Here is a 20,082-nt window from a genome sequence, read left to right as displayed (position 1 = left end):
ATTTCTCAAGTTGAATTCACAGACACACAAACACAGAGGAAAACTATTTTGATTTTATGTAACAGCCTGCAAAACATCCCTTGGTTTACCAACATAGTAAAATTTATTTCAGAAACTGAGGGACCACCCAAGAGAATAAACTCTTATAACCAGGCTGAAAGCTGTTAAAAAATATTCTCCTTACACCATTATCCATTTTTCCAGAATGGACTATACCCAGAAATTACTATCTAAAAATACAGATCTTGGCTCCAACCCTGCACTTACCATTTTTCTCTCCTTTTCTCTACCTTCCTCATAATCCATATATCATTTTTCTGAATACATTTTTCTTTAAATATCATTCTACATTCACTCCACATCCATATTTGCAAAAACTAGGTCATCTGTTCTTATCCATTTATTTTCATCCCAGGTTGGTATTTGATCCCATACCTCCATAGTAGCTGCCATAGTAGGTCATGGTGTCAGGGTTTGTGAGTTGTTTTGCTGTTCAAGGCAAGGTCCTGAGAGTGAATGTTGACCAATGTGCAGGTATGCCTGTACACCCAGACCAGATGAGGTGATAAAACACATGCCACCTATTTTTGTGTTATAAGAGGCCCTCAAAGTCATTAATGTGTTTGAGCTTGCACTGTAGCCTAGTCCTAGTGGTTCCCTAAATATAATGCATGCTTTTTATGAGAAGGCATCTTCAAACTCTCGATGTCCCAGATTAAATACAATTCTTCAAAGCCAAACATATTGAATAACACACTTGATAATGATAGTTATAAAATTAAGTGTTGCTTCATCTCTGGCTTTCCTTGAATTATTATTTACTCAAAATTAAATGAAAGAAATTGGTTAAATTTAAGGCTTTTTAACTTACTACATCCTTTCAGATACATCTCAGACTTCATGATGCAGTCTTTCTTTAAGACTAAAGAAATATTGAAAAGCATGGAGGCATCAGCTCACCTGTTATGAACACCAATATAAAACTTCAGAAAAAAGCATAAAAAGGGGAAATAGAGCCATCTTTTCCCATTATTTTTATAATAATGGACCTCATAAACAGTATTCTGTTTTGATTTTACATACCAGTTGAAAAAAAAATTGGGGTTTAATGGCACTTTTCAAATAAAAAAGGCAAATCAAAGTAATAAAAAACTATTTCATAAGCCACCTGAAAAACTATTCAAAATTCATCTTTTTACATCCTGACTCCCTTTCTGGCATATCTTCTATCCAAAGGCTTCCAAAAATACAGATTACATTTGCCACCCTGCCATTATAGATACTATTTCCTGCCTTTGCCCTAATCCATATATCTGCCATCTTCTTCAATCTATTTTCAAATATCACTTTAATGAGTTTCTTCTAATTTCCAGCAGGATCTGGGACTAGGTGAAATAGTGAAATATATACAACTTTCCTTTGGCTCTTACTCACTTTTATCCAATCCTTACTTAAATTCTTCCATTTGTATCTTATCTGCATTTTTACCATAATTTTTTTGTCTGCATATTCTCTTTGCCTATTGAATGTTAATTAATTTTTCTCAGAAAGTATCCAACTAGTGTCTACTATGATGTTAAATATTTACTAAGGTCACAGATGTTAAGAATATATGGTAAAGATCTGTGAAATTAACTGAGAAGCTGTTAGCTTCAGATTTCAGAATCTCTGAAAGTGTAGGTAAATTATAATGTAAAAAGACAAGGTGGGGAAAAAACTAATTGAAGATAAAAAATTCCTTCAACTTCTCTAAGAATTGAATCGCTTATACCCAAGGCTGACCTGAATCTTGATCAAACCTCACCAGATACTCTCTTAATCACAAATAAAGCATCTACATTCTTCTTAGCCTTTTATAACTTCAAATATGTTGTTCAGCTTTTGTTGAGTTTGTAAGTAGTTATCAAATGATGTATTTTCACAACTGGACTTATTTACTGCTGTTCAATGACTAGCATGCTGTAGAAACACAACAATGTGCTAAATGGATGGATACATTCTATATACCCACAAGAATGATGAAAACAAAGGAGTCTGAGAATGACCAGTGTATGTATATGTATAAATATATAAACAGTATATATATATATATAATATATATATATATCCTAATATATATATTATGTATATATATAATATATATGAAAATGACTAATATATACAATATATATGAGATATATGGTATATATCTTACTGGTAAGTTTCATACTTTTCATAAACATCGATAACTGAATGAATGCATCTGAGAGTTTTAAAGATAAATTACTCAAATAGCTTTCCTACTTTAGAGAAATATATAACCCATCATTTCGTTTGCTTTTTGTTGTTGTTTAAAGCATATTGAAAAATACACAAATCTTAAGTGTACAAAATAATATTTCACAAACATTTATTTACAAACTTCCTAGATTGATCACATTCATATTTTCCAAATAACTCCCAACCAGTTAGTACCACTCCCCAGACGTTTGCATGTTCATAATGTCATGTGAGTAGAATCATATAGTACTGGCTCTATCTCTCCCCCGAATTATTCTGCACATCACTATCTCTGTGAGATACAGCTTGGTTGTTGCATGAAGCATTACTTTTGTTGTTTCCATGGCTGCAAAGTAGCCCATTGCATGAATAGAGTACAATGTATTTACTATTCTGCTCTGGAAAATCTGTATTTGAATAGTTTCTTCTCTCTCTCTTTTTTTTTTTTTTTTGATTAATATGAGTAAAGCTGTTATGTAACTTCTAATAGAAATCTTTTTCTGAAGTCCTTGAAATTACTATATATTGCTATAAATAGGACATGAATTGCTAATTTATTAAATATATATAAATAAAATATTTTAGCCTCAGTAGATTCTTCCCATTAATTGCAAATACAGTTATATAAATGCATGACCAGCATTCCATGAGAATTCCAGTTGCTCCACATCCCTACCCACACGAGTCATTTTCAGACTCTCTTAATATGATCATTCTTGTATATACTGATATCTGATTATTGTTTTAATTCGATTTTCCCTGATCCATAAGAAATTACATTTAGGCACCTTTGCATATGTTTCTAGGCCACTTAGATACCCTCTGCTTTGAAATACCTTCTCAAGTATTTTTTGTACCTTAAGTACAAAAAATTAAGTATGTTTAATTGTATGTGTTTAATCAATATTTTATTATTGATGAGCAAAGTTCTTTATATTTTGGGGAATTGATATTTTGTCAGATTTATGTATTGAAAATATTTTCACTCAGTATGTGATTCGGTACTTTTTCCACTTTTAAATGCTGTCAGTGGAAAAACAGAATGTTGTGATACAGCTCATTCTAATTTTTTGCTGCTATGTTAAGTTTTTTGGTTTTATTTAAGAAAGTTTTGACTACTTCATACATTGTTGTTTAATAATTTCTGTGTGTTTTCTTCAGAACTTGTTCCATTTTAATGGATCATTCTAAAAATAGAAGTTGATAATTTGAATATTTCATTTTTATAAGTCAAGTTGAAGCCATAAAATAAAAAATAAATCAAACATTTCATTGCGTCATACTCTGCCTATTTATCTCTGCAAGATATGCATCAGTTTTAGGTATGATCACCCCATAGTGACATGTCCTCTCTAAGATAAGCCATAACTTTTCCCTGGAAGTAAAAAAATGCTGTAGTACTTCCCTAGATTCACCAAAAATCCATAAAAGCAGAAATTTCAAACTCAAATAATATGATGACACTGTATTATTCTGGAGTATAAAACTCTTCTCCAAAGAGTTATCTTGATTATTAGTCTTCTTTGTAATTACAGAGGGTTTTTCTCCAAATTGTGGGGAAATGATATTAATCATAAAAAAAATAGTATAGCTATTGTTGAACTCTGTGAAAAACTAACTAGTATAGTCGACCAATGGAGCTATTGAGCTATTACTTTCTCCAGGCATTTTAAAGCTAATACACTATGACTGGGTTGACTAAAAGGGTAGGATTTATTGTTAGGCTGCACAAATCTACTTTTGTTTTATAAACCTGTCTGAGACATTCAAATAAAAATATTTAACATGTTTAATAACTTTGAAATGTATCATTGTTTACTAGTTATATTTTTCAGACCTACCTCTGCTAGAAGTTAATAGGTTCAAGATGCTAAATCCAAACTAGCACCACTAAACAAAATGAGATGATTAATGTTGCAAGTGGACTAATCTCCACAAACTCTGAGTTTATATTACTGTGATAATTGCAGGGACAGATAACCAGAACTTCAGGACTGTTTCTTTGGAAGAACTCACAATGGGAAACACACAGTGAAAAGGAGACAGAGTCAATAAAATAATCAAATAATAAAAGCCATATGTGTCATTTCAAATCAGAAAAATTTATTGTAAAGGGAAAAAAGAAATGCAATGGTAATGAAAGTACAAAGAGGGGCCACCAGGAGACAAGAAGCAGGCAAATGTAATATGGTAAATATTCTTACAAGAGAAGGTTAGAATTATAATTTTTTTCTATCTTGGCCTGTTTCTGGGTGATCTTTGGTTCAAATTTTGGGTAATTTCTTTACCAGCCTTATGGCCCTAGATGTGGGGCTTCCAGGGCAGGATTTCAGCAGCATCCAGACCAGTATCTTCCATAGTTCCATGGACGATAGCAGCCATATCCGTAGCCTCCATAGAAAGGTCCATACCCGTAGCCGCCATAGCCACAGCCATAGCCCAGGCCACCGAGGCCATAGCCATAGCCGTAGCCCAGGCCTCCGTAGTAGCCGCCGCAGTAGCGCATGGTGTCAGGGGTGTTGAGTTTGGTTTGCTGTTCAAGGCAAGATCCTGAGAGTGAATGTCAGCATGGGTAGTGAGAGCACGTGATCCATCACATCTATACCCTCCTTTTGTATCACATTTTATTACTCCTACTTAACATAACTTGTTAATTCCTTGTCCCTGACACAGAGGCCCTCACACTCATTAAAATGCTTGAGATCACTTTGTTGCTTAGTAAGGGTGGCCCTTAGAAGTTATTGTATGACTTTGTCAAATCATCATGTTACATACTTTAAATATATACAACTTTATTTTGCAATTATACATCAAGAAAACTGGGGGGGAAAGCAATTGCATCACTTTATCAGAAAGAATATTGTATCTTCAAAGTTTGCACCTGTCAGACTCCAGATAGAATTCTACCCAGTCAGACGTACCAATAATATTTGATAGTGTTATGCTTTTCACTTAGATGTTTCTTCATCTCTTTTTTTCTTTAGATTTCTATACTCTTTTACAAATTAATTCCCAAAAAACAGTCAAATTTAAAGTCTACCAACCTGTGTATAATATTTAAAGCATCTCATTCCTCAGTCTAAAAAATGAATTTTTTTTCTCTTCCATAAATAAGGAAACAGAAATATTTGAGAGACAAGAAATGTCAGGTTGACTGTATTGAACACCAAAAGGAACTCTAGAAAAAAATTAAAAAGGATCTATTTTCTTTAATTTCAGAACTTTGGCCATCATAGCTGACATAGTTTTTACTTTGCATACTACTTCGAAAATTTAAAAAACATTTTTGCTTGACACAGTGACGAAACAATATTGACGTACAACTATTAATAAAAATCTACAGTTTACTCTTTATTCCTTGTGTTGTACAGTTCCAAGGGCTTTGACAAATGTATAAAAGTGTTCAGAAACTAATGGAAAATTCAATAATCAAAAATTTATTTCATAAGTAGTTTTAAAAGCTAATAAAAAAACATGGGAGAAATGTGGGATTCACATGTAAATCAAGTATAAAAATCAAATGGATAATCATATCTGACTTGATTGTTCATAGTCCATGATGCATGATCAAAACTGAAAGTTTCTGTGATATGACTGCCCTTGCACTGTTTACCATGTTAGGAACTTATTCACTATGCAAGAACTTGTTCACCATGTAAGAACTTGTTCATTATGCTTCAGAAGATTGGAGACTGACGAGAATTAGGCTTGGGGTTGATTAATGACTGTGCATTGAGTCCCCTATACAGAATTTTATTGTTGTTAACAACCATTTGATCAATAAATATGAGAGATACCCTCTCAAAAAAAAAAGTTATTTTCACAAATTCTGCCCCTCTTCTCTGGTATGACATGTACTAGATTCTTTCAAAATTGTGGATGATATCTTCCTCCCTATATTTATATTCACCATTTCCTCCCATCTCTTTAGTATTTATCTAACATCTTATACAACCTGTTTTCAAATTAATATGCTGTATCTTTAGAACAGTTTTGAATTTACAGAAAATTGAGCAGGAAGCATGAGAGTTCCTAAATTCCACACACAAACATGCATTTTCCCCTATTTTAAACATCTTGAATTAGTATGACATATTAATTACAGTTAGTGAACCAATAAGGACACATTACTGTTAATTAAAGTCTATAGATTAGAGTTCACTGTCTGTGTTGTACTGTCCTATGGGTTTTGAAAAATCTGTAATGTCATGTAAGCACTATGAAAGTATTATACAGAATATTGTCACAGCCTTAGAAATCTCATGTGTTTCACCAATTCTTCCCTTCCTCCCCTTAAACTCCTGCAACCGTTAATTTTCTTACTGTCTTCATAACTTTTTCCAAAGTGTCATCATTGGAATCACAGAGTTTGTAACCAATTCACATTCACTCTTTTCACTTAGAAATAAGCTTTTGCAATTCCTCCATATCTTTTTGTGGCTTGATAGCTCATTTCTTACTGTCCCTGGATAATATTCCATTGGAAATTCTACAGTTTGTTTATTCATTTACCAAATGAAGGGCATCTTGTTTGCTTCCAAGTTTTGGCAATAAAGAGTAAAACTTCTAAAAACATTACTGTTTAAATTTTTGTATGGAGATAAGTGTTTAACTCATTTGGGCAAATACTAGAAATAGTGATTGCTAGAGTCGTACATGCTATGTTTAGCTTTGTAAAAACTGGCAGACTGTCTTCCAAAGTTGTGGACCATTTTGCATTCCCATCAGCCTTGAAAGAGTTTCTGTTGCACCACAACCACACCAGCATTTGTTGTTGTCAATACTTTGAATTTTAGCTATTCTAATAGACATGTTATAATCTCTTTTCAAATATCCAGCCTCTGTCGTCCCATTAACCATTAGGCTATAGTGGTCAGGTAAAATTGGGATGTATGCAACATTTTTATTGGGGTCTTACCAATTTTCATTCCCTATCTAATTAATCCTTTTTCTTCCTTCCTTTTTAATTTTTGCTTCTATGATTACAAATTCCCCCTTGTATTTTCTTTGCCCTATTCTGTTCTTATTTTGTTTTTTGTTTGTTTTTTTCTTTTCTTCTTTAGGAAATACCATACTATTATCTACTGAGATGTCAAATGTGTCTTAAGCTCTTAGATATTAAAAAGACAATTCAAATCCAAGGGCTCTGTCAAATTCAATAAAATACCATTACCATTGGAAATGTCTTCAGAATCTCCAAAATACATCTATGATGGTAAAAGTTAAGGAGTGAAAAAAGGTAATTGAGGGCAAAGTCCCTCAGCAGACTGTAAGTTAGTCACTTGTAGCCAAAGCTGACCACAAAACTGGTTCTTCCCACTGGGCTCTTAGCTTTAGGTGAGTCTTTAAATTCTTGTGAATTTTGTATGCCCTCATATATAGTGTTCAGGTTCTCTGTGTCTCATAAATAATTTTTAGGTGATGCACTTCACAACTGGATTTGTTTACCTTTCTTTAGTAACTACCATGTAATAGAAACACAAAAAAGTATTAAAAGGATAAATGAATTCTAAGGTCTTTAAAAGTAAGCACCAGTTTTTTCTCAGGCACAGGTAAACCTGACTGTATCTAAACAATAAGGATTTAAAGGAGAAATAAGCTTAAATGGCTTTCTGACTTTATGGAACATATAATTATCATTTCATTTTCATTGCTTTTTAAATTATAATAATAAATTATATATTATATATATGTAAGTATAAAATTCAGTGAATTCTGGAAAAAAATGCATATACTACCAATATAAACCATATCCTACTTATACAAAGTTACCCTAATGCCTAAAAAGTTTCTATTGCTCCTTTTTGGTCAATATCACTCTCCAGAGATACCCATCCTTGTAGATTTTAACAACAGCTTTGGTAGCTCTTGTCAGTAGTTTCCTAAATGGTTGTCAGATTCACAGTCCCACCAGTAATGTAAGAGAGTGCTTATTAATCTGCATCTTTGACGATACTTGTCATTTTCTGCCTATTTAATTTTGATCATCTGTGGGTATGCAGTAATCTGAGTATTGTTTTAATTTTGTTTTTTACCTGATGAGCAGTAATATTGGACACTATTATATATGTCTATTGATCATTTAGATATTCTCTTTTTTGAAGTGTCTTTTTAATTATTTCATTCATTATTATTTCAGTTTGTAATATTTTAGTTTTGATTTGTGGGAACTCTTTATATGCATGGGTACCTGTATGTTGTCAGATTTGTGTTTTGAAAATATTTTCTGCCTATATTAGCTTGTTTTTTCCCTTTGAAATGTTGTCTTGTCTATGACCAGAACTTCTTAATATCACAAGTCCAATTTATTAATTTAAAAATATAATGTTTGACTTTTCTGTCTTAATTAGGAAACTCTTGGGTCTCTCACATCTTATTCCTTTGTCTGCTGTCTTCACAACTTATTATATTCTTATAGTTCATCCTAAATTGAAAAAAGTTGTTAAGTTGAATATTTCATTCTAAGTCATCAGAAAGCCATATAAGCACAAATAAATCAAACAGGTTTAATGATGTCACACTCTGCTTATTCACTCCACTAGACCCTCTCTCAGTTGAGGGGTTGATGATCCTTTAATGAATTTTTCTCTAGACCAGTTGACAGCTTTTCCTTAGAAGGAAATGTGCTCTTGAACACTTTGTTCCAACACAAATCAACACAATCTAACAATACAGGTATTATAATATGATAAAGTTGTATTATATTAAGGTTGTTAAATGGTTTCTACAAATAATTTTATAGATGTTGTTTTTCTTTAGATAGTCTTTCTTCAGACTATAATGCTATAATCCAGTTAGGAAGTAAAACAGTTTCATGGGAAATTATGTTTTACTCAGTCTAACTAAAGAGTATAGTCCTTCAATAGTGACACAGAAATATTTCTACCTAGACACATTCACTGTGAAGTTACAACACCTCTCTTGAATTGGCTGAAGAGATCTGACTGGGCAAATCTATCCATATATTAGTAAAAACTCTGAAATTCTCAAATAATTTATGATAATGATTTTAATTAGAGTTTGGATTTAGCACACTTAATAGTTACTTTTACTCAGATGCAGCTAAATTAGAAATTTATAGTTCAAGATCCTAAATTAGAGTGTTTATAAATATAAATAAATAGACATGGTCAATTAGCTGTGAAAACTAAGCTTTACAAAAACAGGTGACCAGTACTCTCAAAATGCTTTATTTGGGAATACTCAAGAAGGGAAGTACACAATGGCATAGTAAGCATGGTGAAATAGACTGCCCTGTGTTCAGTCGATCTGAGTCTAGTCTTCGGCTCTACTGCTCATGCCAGCTTTTATCCAAAGCAGTTCGTTTCCCTTTTGGAGGTATGCACCATCCCAGATGGTGTTTCACTAATCTTTGCAGTGACCCTGGCTGGCTTCACAATTCTATCATTCTGTTACTATCCTGGTTATATTGAATTTGGTTGATGCAACAAAAGATACACATTTTTTGTTTCACCACCTCAGTATATGCATATTTTTTCAAAAAATTATGCCATTCTATTATATGTTTTTCACAGGCACTTTTACTATAGGCATTCAGAGTATTAACAAACGATGGCCCACTCTTTGAAGGTCAGAATTTCACGACACTTGCTAGGATGTGTAAGGTTTCAGGTCCACCTTAGCCTTAGTAGAGATTACTCCAAAAGTGATAACAATAATTTTTATATTCCCTGGTGAACTGACAAATATTTCAGTGTGCTAATAATACTGAAAAACAATGTCAAGTCACACCATGGTGAACCATGAGAAAAACATGATTTTCTAGTTTGGTTTGCTATTCAAGGGAAGATCCTGAATGTGAATGCCCCATGTATGTATGCATGCACACACCCATATGGCTTGGTAGATAGATATATGCATCCTATATGTATGTAACATAGACATGCACATATATATATTATAAGTATATATTTATATGTCTCATTACTTTAGCTTTCAATGGAGTAGTTTAATTTCTTCACTGTCAATTGGGGACAAATTCAAATACTCACTTTGATATATTGAAAGGAATAGAAATATAATAGCTACATATGCTGTCTTAATTTAGGACAATTCATTGCAAAAGAAATAAAGACATACCACAGTTATGAAATCCCAGATAAAGGAAACCAGGAAACATGAAGCAAACAGTTATTAAATGATAAATATTCTTAAAAGCTTAGACACCAAGTACTTGGTCCTGGGTGATTTTTTGGTATAGTTATTGTAATCAGATTGGGATAACCCTGTTATGGCCTCAGATGTTGGCTCCTGGGACAGGGTTTCAGTAGAAGCCAGAGACCCCATCTCTTCCATAGCAGGATGTGCGGCAGCAGCCATATTCGCAGCCTCTGTATCCATATCTGTAGCTATTGCCCAGGCCACCAAAGCCTCCATAGCCACAGCTACAGTCTCCGTGGTAGGTGTATTAGTTCACAGTGCCCGGGTGGTGAGTTGTTTTGCTGCTCAAGCAAGATTCAGAGTGCGAATGTCAGCACATGTAGAGGAATATTCTATGCCCTGAGCTGAGTATGTGATAACTCTTATGTATATCCTTCCTTTGTGTGATTCTGCATATTACTTGTAATGTTGTAACTAATCAACCTGCTGTCTCCCGTCACACAGAGGCCCTATATCTCTTTAAAATATTTCAGCTGACTTAGCTTCCTCTTTAGGATGCCGTTGAGCCTGTTGCTTTGTTTTTATGGGAAGAAATGCCTGACTCTTCAAAAGTTGTATATTCCACACCCTAAACTGCATTGCTCATTACCAGGTATTTTGCATCATTTACATTTAATGACATTCCTTTTATGATTAAACAAGCTCTTCCATTCTGTCATCTCTTAAAAGGATAATTCCATCTCAAACTAAATGCACAAATAGTAATTCAATTTACAGATGTTAAATCTGTTATTTTTCAAAAAGCACACTTATTTATCAGAGTAAGGGCTAAAGGAAGTGCTTCTACTGAGACTATATGAAACATTATAAATTAAAAAAAGAAGGAATGTGTTGAATTTTACATTTAATCATAATAAATTTTATGATATTTTAGGCTTTACAGCCTCAGAACCTTTTGCTTACACAACATGTAACAATTAATTGCAGAAACTGAGAGCACAAAATCCATCCCAAAAGCAAACTTATCAGAGCAAAGGTTCCATTTTCACTTCAAATCCTGAAACCCTCCTCCATAATTGGTTCTATTCAAGGCCTACTAAAATTGCAGATTGTATTTGCTTTTATGTTTTTTGCACACCAGCCAATCTCTTCCTTTCTTTACTCTTCTTCAGTGCATTTCAATTTCCATTCTCAATTTGAATTTCATTTCCCTTCCCTTCCTCTCAAGACCTACTGGCAGCATCAGGTAAAATTCAAAGTTGACAATATTCCCCCCCAGCCCCAGGCTTCTATTCACTTATTTCAATAAAAATTTCTTTCTTTCTACCTCCTTTTCATATCCATCATAATATGCTTCTCTTTGATGATGTAGATCTATTCTGTACCCACTAATTCTAAGGCAATTTCTAACTACTCCTTACTGATGTGTTAATTGTTATTATTAAAATATACAGTACAACTCTTAGGACCTTCTAAATATCAAAAGAGTATCTCAAAATTGATGATAACTTCAAAGTTTTAAATATGAAAACACAATAGTGAAATGACACAGGACTAAAAGATTTCCATGAGGACATTCGCCATGGACTTCTTTGATTCCTTTGTGTGGATAATTTCACTGAGTTAGCCAACTAGATCCAAGGTTGTTCTGACACTTCATTAATCTCCATGTAGCACCTGTTTCTGGACTTGAGTCACCAAAAGCTTATGTAATTTATACAATTTTGAGCATGCAGTTGAGTTTTGTGAGTTTCCCAAGTGTTTTATAAAACATGAATTTCTGCAAGTGAATATTTCAATTCTAAACAACAGAGTAGGAAATTTAAAACTTTGTAGAACTATTGAAGAAATGACAAGTAAATTGACAATAACTATCATGGTTATATAACAGTTTGTGCAATTTTTTCTAACTACACTTTAGCTAGCTACCTTTTGAAGGCTAGAGTATTTCTCAATATGCCATAACCCAACATATGTCATTTCTCTTTTATCCAAATATTGTTTCATTATTTCTCATTCTGAACTATAAACAGTTAACAAGCAGAATTTTTCATTCTCATGGAGTCCTTTTGAAGACAAACAATCACAAATAACTCAGACTGAAATAAATATATCATGGTTTGCCCATATAACTCAACCACATGATGTTGATTAATGGCTGCTGTTTGTTTATTTGGAATAGAAAGGAATGCTTTCACTCGAGATTTAACACTAAACAACACATGAACGGAAAACCTCAACAGCCAAATAAGAATCAAAATAGTTTCAATGAATAAAATATTATAGCTTTACATAAAATCAATTAATGATCATCAGCAGTAAAATATCAATACTAAAATATTATAACCTAAAATCTAAATATTTTGTCCTTTTTTTTCTGAAGTAAAAAAAATTACCCAAAATCAAAGTAACCATTGGAAATTAGGAGCTTAGATTGCTTTGCAGAAGTATTGTTGTTTTGCTCATTTATGAGACTCAAAGTAAATTGAATATGATCTTTTTAAATTTTTTCTTTTTCTTTCTTTACCTTTATAAAGTTTCCTTTGAAATACATGTTAAATTAGCCTATGATTATGGATAGGAAATAAGAAAATGCATTTTCATTTGTTTTTACCTGTATGTAAAGGAAACTTTTGTTACAATTTCCAAAGAATTTTCTATAATCAGACAAAAGTCAAGAAAATGTGAAAATGTAGGTCACAAAAACATGGTATTTTATTATACTAGGAGTGTGATGTGTGCTATTTTTTCTCATTTTAACTATATTGATCATTGTTTTTCTTACAGTTGTATAACACCATCCTCAGGCTGTGAAGATACCCACCTGCATGCGAATAAAATACTTTTAAATGAAATGTAGTTATATAAGAGTCAAAGTTCCTTTACTGGAGTTATCAAACCTCTACCGTTTCCTCTCTTGGGGAAGTACATCTGTCAGACACATGATGAGCTGGAGGAGATTTATTTTTTTCTATCTTCATGTTGTGTGAACAAATCCAAATCTTCCTGATCAAAACCATGGTCTTGAGAATTGACTTTCAACATCACTCATTTGCCCTGAAGTGCAACTAATTTAGAAATTGAGAAGTAGGAAATTATTCCAATAAAGTAAATTGTTAATAATAAAAATGTAAAAGAAAGCACAGTAAGAGGTAGTTAATCTGGCAGAGAGAAATAATCCCATAAAGTCAGTGATAAAATGGGAACTGTTCATGAAAATATGACAAGAACTCCCCAGATGGTATTCAAATTTGTCAAGATACAACAAAAGAGAATCAGCGTGGTGGGGTAGATCGCCAGGATCAGGTGAACTGCTCTTGTTCTTGGTTCTGAGACTTTGGTGTTAGTGACTCTCGGTGTCACTTAACCATTTGGAGTCTCCTTCCTTGTTCTAGAGGAAGCATTAATGGACAATCTTTAAGGGTGATTCTACTTGTCACTACCATCGTTGTCCTTGTGTTACTGGATTTCACCAGCTCAAACAACCACCACAAAAACTTCACTGTATTCCATTACCTGAATATTCCATTCAAATTTGTAAAGGCAATATATTTTTGCTGGAAATTTTACATATTCTATTGCATGAAACACCAACATAAAATGCTTGCTTTTTTGGTGAGGGGTAATTGATTGAAATTCCACTTAACAAAACCTCTTGAATGAATGATAATTCTCATCAAGTAAAGCTGCAGAGTACTCTAGTTCTTGATTACATCCAGGTGTTTATGACCATTTAGAGTTTCAAAAGGCTTTAATGTCACGATGATGATGATCATAGTAGAAAAGAAGAATATTATTGCATGCCACAGAGTGGCAACACAATAAAAAACTAAGCCAATGGATATTCTTAATATGACATATATTTTAATTAAACAATTTGAAATGCTTTTAGTAAGTTTATAAAATAACTATTTTCATGACAATGTCAAGAGAATGACAAGAAAGAGAAAGAAATAATAAATTTAATTAATAATTCATTAAAAACATTTTTCTTTCCTAAGTTTGGAGAAACACTTTGTTCTAACACTGTTCCTTTCTTACCACAAAAAGGCTGAAAAAGGAGAAATTTTGAAAAAAATGGATGGATTATTTATGTATTTTGGACTACATTAATAAGCAGAATTGTATAGAATATAAAACATAAATCCTTTCAAAATGTAATACCATAAATATTTAGTTCAGTATTTTATGGTTGATTTTTTGTTGTTACTGAATTTAAATCTAAACATTACATTATCTGATTATAATCAAGGAAATTAAAAATCAGTGGTTATATTTGTGGACATATTATTCATTTCAATCTAAATTTATTGTTCTTTTTATATGTCTCTGTCCATGAAATGCATATTTAGCACACCAGAAAGTATATTGAAATCCTTACTAAAAGATTAGTATGTATATACTTAGTTACATGTATACTCGAAAATATGTATGAAGTAAGAACTATATTTGCTGTTTCAAATTAAGAGACTTTATTAACAAAATTGAGGAGACATCATGGAGACAAATTTGTATTATAAATGTGGGGAAGTCTTGGATGCTAATCATTTTGAACAAATGGACATAGCACAGTCCTGGTTGACCAAGTGGTTGTAATCAGATTTAGCAAATCCACCCATGGAACCAGATATTAGATTCATAAAGAAGAATTACAATAGAAGCTAGAGAACCCATCCTCTTCATAGCACGATGGGTGGCCCCCACCATATCTGATGTCTCTGAAGCCATGGCCACAGCCCAGCCTGCGGAAGTGGTCACAGCTACAGACAGAGCCACAGCTCAGGCCTCCATGGAAGCCAGGGTTCAATGATTAGCATGCTGTAGAAAAGCAACAATGGGTGGAGTGGATGAATACGTTCTATATACCCACAAGGATACCCATCGTTGTCCTTGTGTTATTGGATTTCACCAGCTCAAACCACCACCACAAAAACTTCACTGTATTCCATTACCTGAATATTCCATTCAAATTTGAAAAGGCAATATATTTTTGCTGGAAATAAGAGTCTGAAAATGATCAGTATATATAATATATAATAATATATAATATATAATATATTACACACACACATATGTATATAAGGTATATATATATCTTACTGGTAAGTATCATGTTTTCCATAGATGTGAATGACTATACAATGCAGCTGAGGATTTAAAGGAGAAATTACTCAAATAGTCTTCCTATGTTAGAGGAACATAGACCTATGATTTCATTTGCTTCTTGCTGTTGTTTAAAGCATATTGCAAAATACACAAATCATAAGTGTACACACTGATATTTTGTATTGATGCACAAACCACACAGATTGATCACACTCAAATTTCCCAAATGTCTCTTTCGATACAACCAATTAGTACTACTCCCCCAAAGTTTGCCTGTTCTTGATGTCACATGAACAGAATCATATAGTACTGACACTGTCTCTCCCCCGAGTTATTCTGTACATCACTGTGTGAGATACAGCTTGGTTGTTGCATAAAGTATTACTCTTTTTGTTTTCATGGCTGCAAAGTAGCCCATTGTGTGAATAGAGCACAATGTATTTACTATTCTGCTTTGGAAAATCTATATTTGAATAGTTTCTTCTCTTTCTCTTCTTTTTGGTTAATGTGAATAAATCTGCTATGTAACTTTTGATAGTAATCTTTTACTGTAGAACTACATATTACTTTATCTTAGTTATACCTAGGAGATGTATTGATAATTTATTATATATATTGTATTTAACTTCAGTAGATTCTGTCAACAATTTGCAAATGCAGTTATATAAATGTAGAACATGATGAGCATTCCATGAGAATTTCAGTTGCTCCACATCGTTACCCACATGAGTCAATTTCAGACTCTTAATTAGATCATTCTTGTGGTATAAAATGGTATCTGAATATTGTTTTAATTTTGTTTTACCTAATCAGCAATGACATATAGGCACCTTTGCACATGTTTATAGGCCTCTTAGATACCCTCCACTTTGAAATGCCTTTTCAAATATCTAGTCCATTTTTCCTGGACTTGTTTAGTCAATATTTTATTACTGATTAGCAGAAGTTCTTTACATTTGGTGTACTGGTATTTTGTCAGACTTATATATTGAAAATATTTTCACCTAGTATGTTATTTGGTGTTTTTACACTTTAAAAAACTGTCTATGGATGAACAGAATATAGTAACATAGTTAATTCTAATCTTTTTCTCTTATGTTTAATGTTTTTTGGTTCTAATTAAGAAAGTTTTAAGATCTAAAAATTTGTCATTTAATTATTTTTGCTTTCTTCAGAACTTGTTCCATTTTAATGTATCATTCTAGAAAAAGAACAGAGAGTTCATGATTTGAATATTTCATCCTCATTAAGTCAGGCTGAAGCCATAAAATCACAAATAAATCAAACGGGCTTCAGCACATCACATTCTGCCTATCTATGTCTACCAGATATGCACAAGTGTTCAAATTGATGAACCTGTTGTGACATGTTCTTGCTAAGATAAGCCATAACTTTTCCGTGGAAGGGCAGAAATGCTAGAGTATTTATTTACCTTAGTTCCACCAGATATCCATAAGAGTAGAAATTTTATATTCAAATAATATGATAACTGTATTATTCTAGGAGTATCTAATTTATCTCCAAGTATTTATCTTGATTATTAATCTTCCTCATAGTTACAGAAGACCTTTCTCCAACTAGCAGAGAAAAACTATTAACCACTGTCAAAATTTATGTAGCATAGTGGTCCAGTGGAGCCATTGAGCAGTCACTTTCTCCAGCATTGTAAAGCTAATGTACTATAACTATGTTGATTTACAGGGTAGGCTTTCTTATTTGGCTGCACAAACTATTTTTATATTCATTAAGCAAGTATGAATTTTAAAACAAAAAATATTTATCATATATATATAAATATATTTTTTAACATTATGTTTACTAGGCTTTCCCCAGCCCCAAATACCCCCACAAACCCCATTACAGTCACTGTCCATCAGCATAGTAAGATGTTGTAGGATCACTACTTGCCTTCTCTGTGTTGCACAGCCTTCCCCTTTCTCCCACCCCCCACATTATACATACTAATCATAATACCCCCTTTCTTCTTCCCTGCTCTTATTCCTCCCTACCCTCCCATTCTCCCCAGTCTCTTTCCCTTTGGTAACTGTTAGTCCATTCTTGGGTTCTGTTATTCTGCTGCTGTTTTGTTCCTTCAGATTTTCTTTTGTTCTTACACTCCACAGATGAGTGAAATCATTTGGTATTTGTCTTTCTCCACTTGGCTTATTTCACTGAGCATAATACCCTCTAGGTCCATCCATGTTGTTACAAATTGTAGGATTTGTTTTCTTCTTATGGCTGAATAATATTCCATTGTGTATATGTACCATATCTTCTTTATCCATTCCTCTACTGATGGACACTTAGGTTGCTTCCATTTCTTGGCTATTGTAAATAGTGCTGCGATAAACATAGGGGTGCATCTGTCTTTTTCAAACTGCAGTGCTGCATCCTTAGGGTAAATTCCTAGAAGTGGAATTCCTGGGTCAAATCGTAAGTCTATTTTGAGCATTTTGAGGAACTTCCATACTGCTTTCCACAATGGATGAACTAATTTAAATTCCCACCAGCAGTGTAGAAGAGTTTCCCTTTCTCCACAACCTCACCAATATTTGTTGTTGTTTGTCTTTTGGATGGTAGCCATCCTTACTGGTATGAGGTGATATCTCATTGTGGTTTTAATTTGCATTTCCCTGATAACTAGCGATGTGGAGCATCTTTTCATGTGTCTGTTGGCCATGTGAATTTCTTCTTTGGAGAACTGTCTGTTCAGCTCATCTGCCATTTTTTAATTGTATTATTTGCTTTTTCTTTGTTGAGGTGCATGAGCTCTTTATATATTTTGGATGTCAAGCCTTTATCGGGTCTGTCATTTAAGAATATATTCTCCCATACTGTAGGTTACTATTTTGTTCTATTGATGGTGTCCTTTGCTGTACAGAAGGTTTTCAGCTTGATATAGTCCCACTTGTTCACTTTTGCTTTTGTTTTCCTTGCCCGGGGAAATATATTCATGAAGAAGTCACTAATGTTTATGTCCAAGAGATTTTTGCCTAAGTTTTTTTCTAAGAGTTTTATGGTTTCATGACTTACATTCAGGTCTTTGATCCATTTCAAATTTACTTTTGTGTATGGGGTTAGACAGTGATCCAGTTTCATTCTCTTACATGTAGCTGTCCAGTTTTGCCAGCACCATCGGTTGAAGAGACTGTCATTTCCCCATTGTATGTCCATGGCTCCTTTATCAAATATTAATTGACCATATTTGTTTGGGTTAATGTCTGGAGTCTCTAATCTGTTCCACTGGTCTGTGGCTCTGTTCTTGTGTCAGTACCAAATTGTCTTGATTACTATGGCTTTGTAGTAGAGTATGAAGTTGGGGAGTTAGATCCCCCCCACTTCATTCTTCTTTCTCAGGATTGCTTTGACTACTCGGGGTCTTTGGTGTTTCCATATGAATTTTTGAACTATTTGTTCCAGTTCTTTGAAGAATGTTGTTGGTAATTTGATAGGGATTGCATCAAATCTGTATATTGCTTTGGGCAGGATGGCCATTTTGATTATATTAATTCTTCTTAGCCAAGAGCATGGGATGAGTTTCCATTTGTTAGTGTCCTCTTTAATTTCTCTTAAGAGTGTCTTATAGTTTTCAGGGTATAGGTCTTTCACTTCTTTGGTTAGGTTTATTCCTAGGTATTTTATTCTTTTTGATGCAATTGTGAATGGAATTGTTTTCCTGATTTCTCTTTCTATCAGTTCAGTGTTAGTGTATAGGAAAGCCACAGATTTCTGTGTGTTAATTTTGTATCCTGCAACTTTGCTGTATTCCAATATCAGTTCTAGTAATTTTGGAGAGGAATCTTTAGGGTATTTTATGTACAATATCATGTCATCTGCAAATAGTGACAGTTTGACTTCTTCTTTACCAATCTGGATTCCTTGTATTTCTTTGTTTTGTCTAATTGCTGTGGTTAGGACCTCCAGTACTATGTTGAATAATAGTGAGGAGAGTGGGCATCCCTGTCTTGTTCCCGATCTCAGAGGAAAAGCTTTCAGCCTCTCGCTGTTCAGTATGATGTTGGCTGTGTGTTTATCATATATGGCCTTTATTTTGTTGAGGTACTTTCCCTCTATACCCATTTTGCTGAGACTTTTTATCATGAATGGATGTGAATTTTGTCGAATGCTTTTTCAGCATCTATGGACATTATCATGTGGTTTTTTTCTTTCTTTTTGTTTATGTGATGGATGATGTTGATGGATTTTTGAATGTTGTACCATCTTTGCATCCCTGGGATGAATCCCATTTGGTCATGGTGTATGATCCTTTTGATATGTTTTTGAATTCGATTTGCTAATATTTTATTGAGTGTTTTTGCATCTACGTTCATCAGGGATATTGGTCTGTAATTTTGTTTTTTGGTGTGGTCTCTGCCTGGTTTTGGAATTAGGGTGATGTTGGCTTCATAAAATGAGTTTGGGAGTATTCCCTCCTCTTTTATTTTTTGGAAAACTTTAAGGAGAATGGGTATTATATCTTCTCTGTATGTCTGATAAAATTCTGAGATAAATCTATCCGGCCCGGAGTTTTTTTTCTTGGGTAGTTTTTTGATTATCACTTCAATTTCTTTGCTGGTAATTGGTTTGTTTAGATTT

Source organism: Manis javanica, chromosome 3, assembly GCF_040802235.1.
Source record: "Manis javanica isolate MJ-LG chromosome 3, MJ_LKY, whole genome shotgun sequence".
NCBI lineage: Eukaryota > Metazoa > Chordata > Mammalia > Pholidota > Manidae > Manis > Manis javanica.
Note: the sequence above shows the minus strand (reverse complement) of the source record.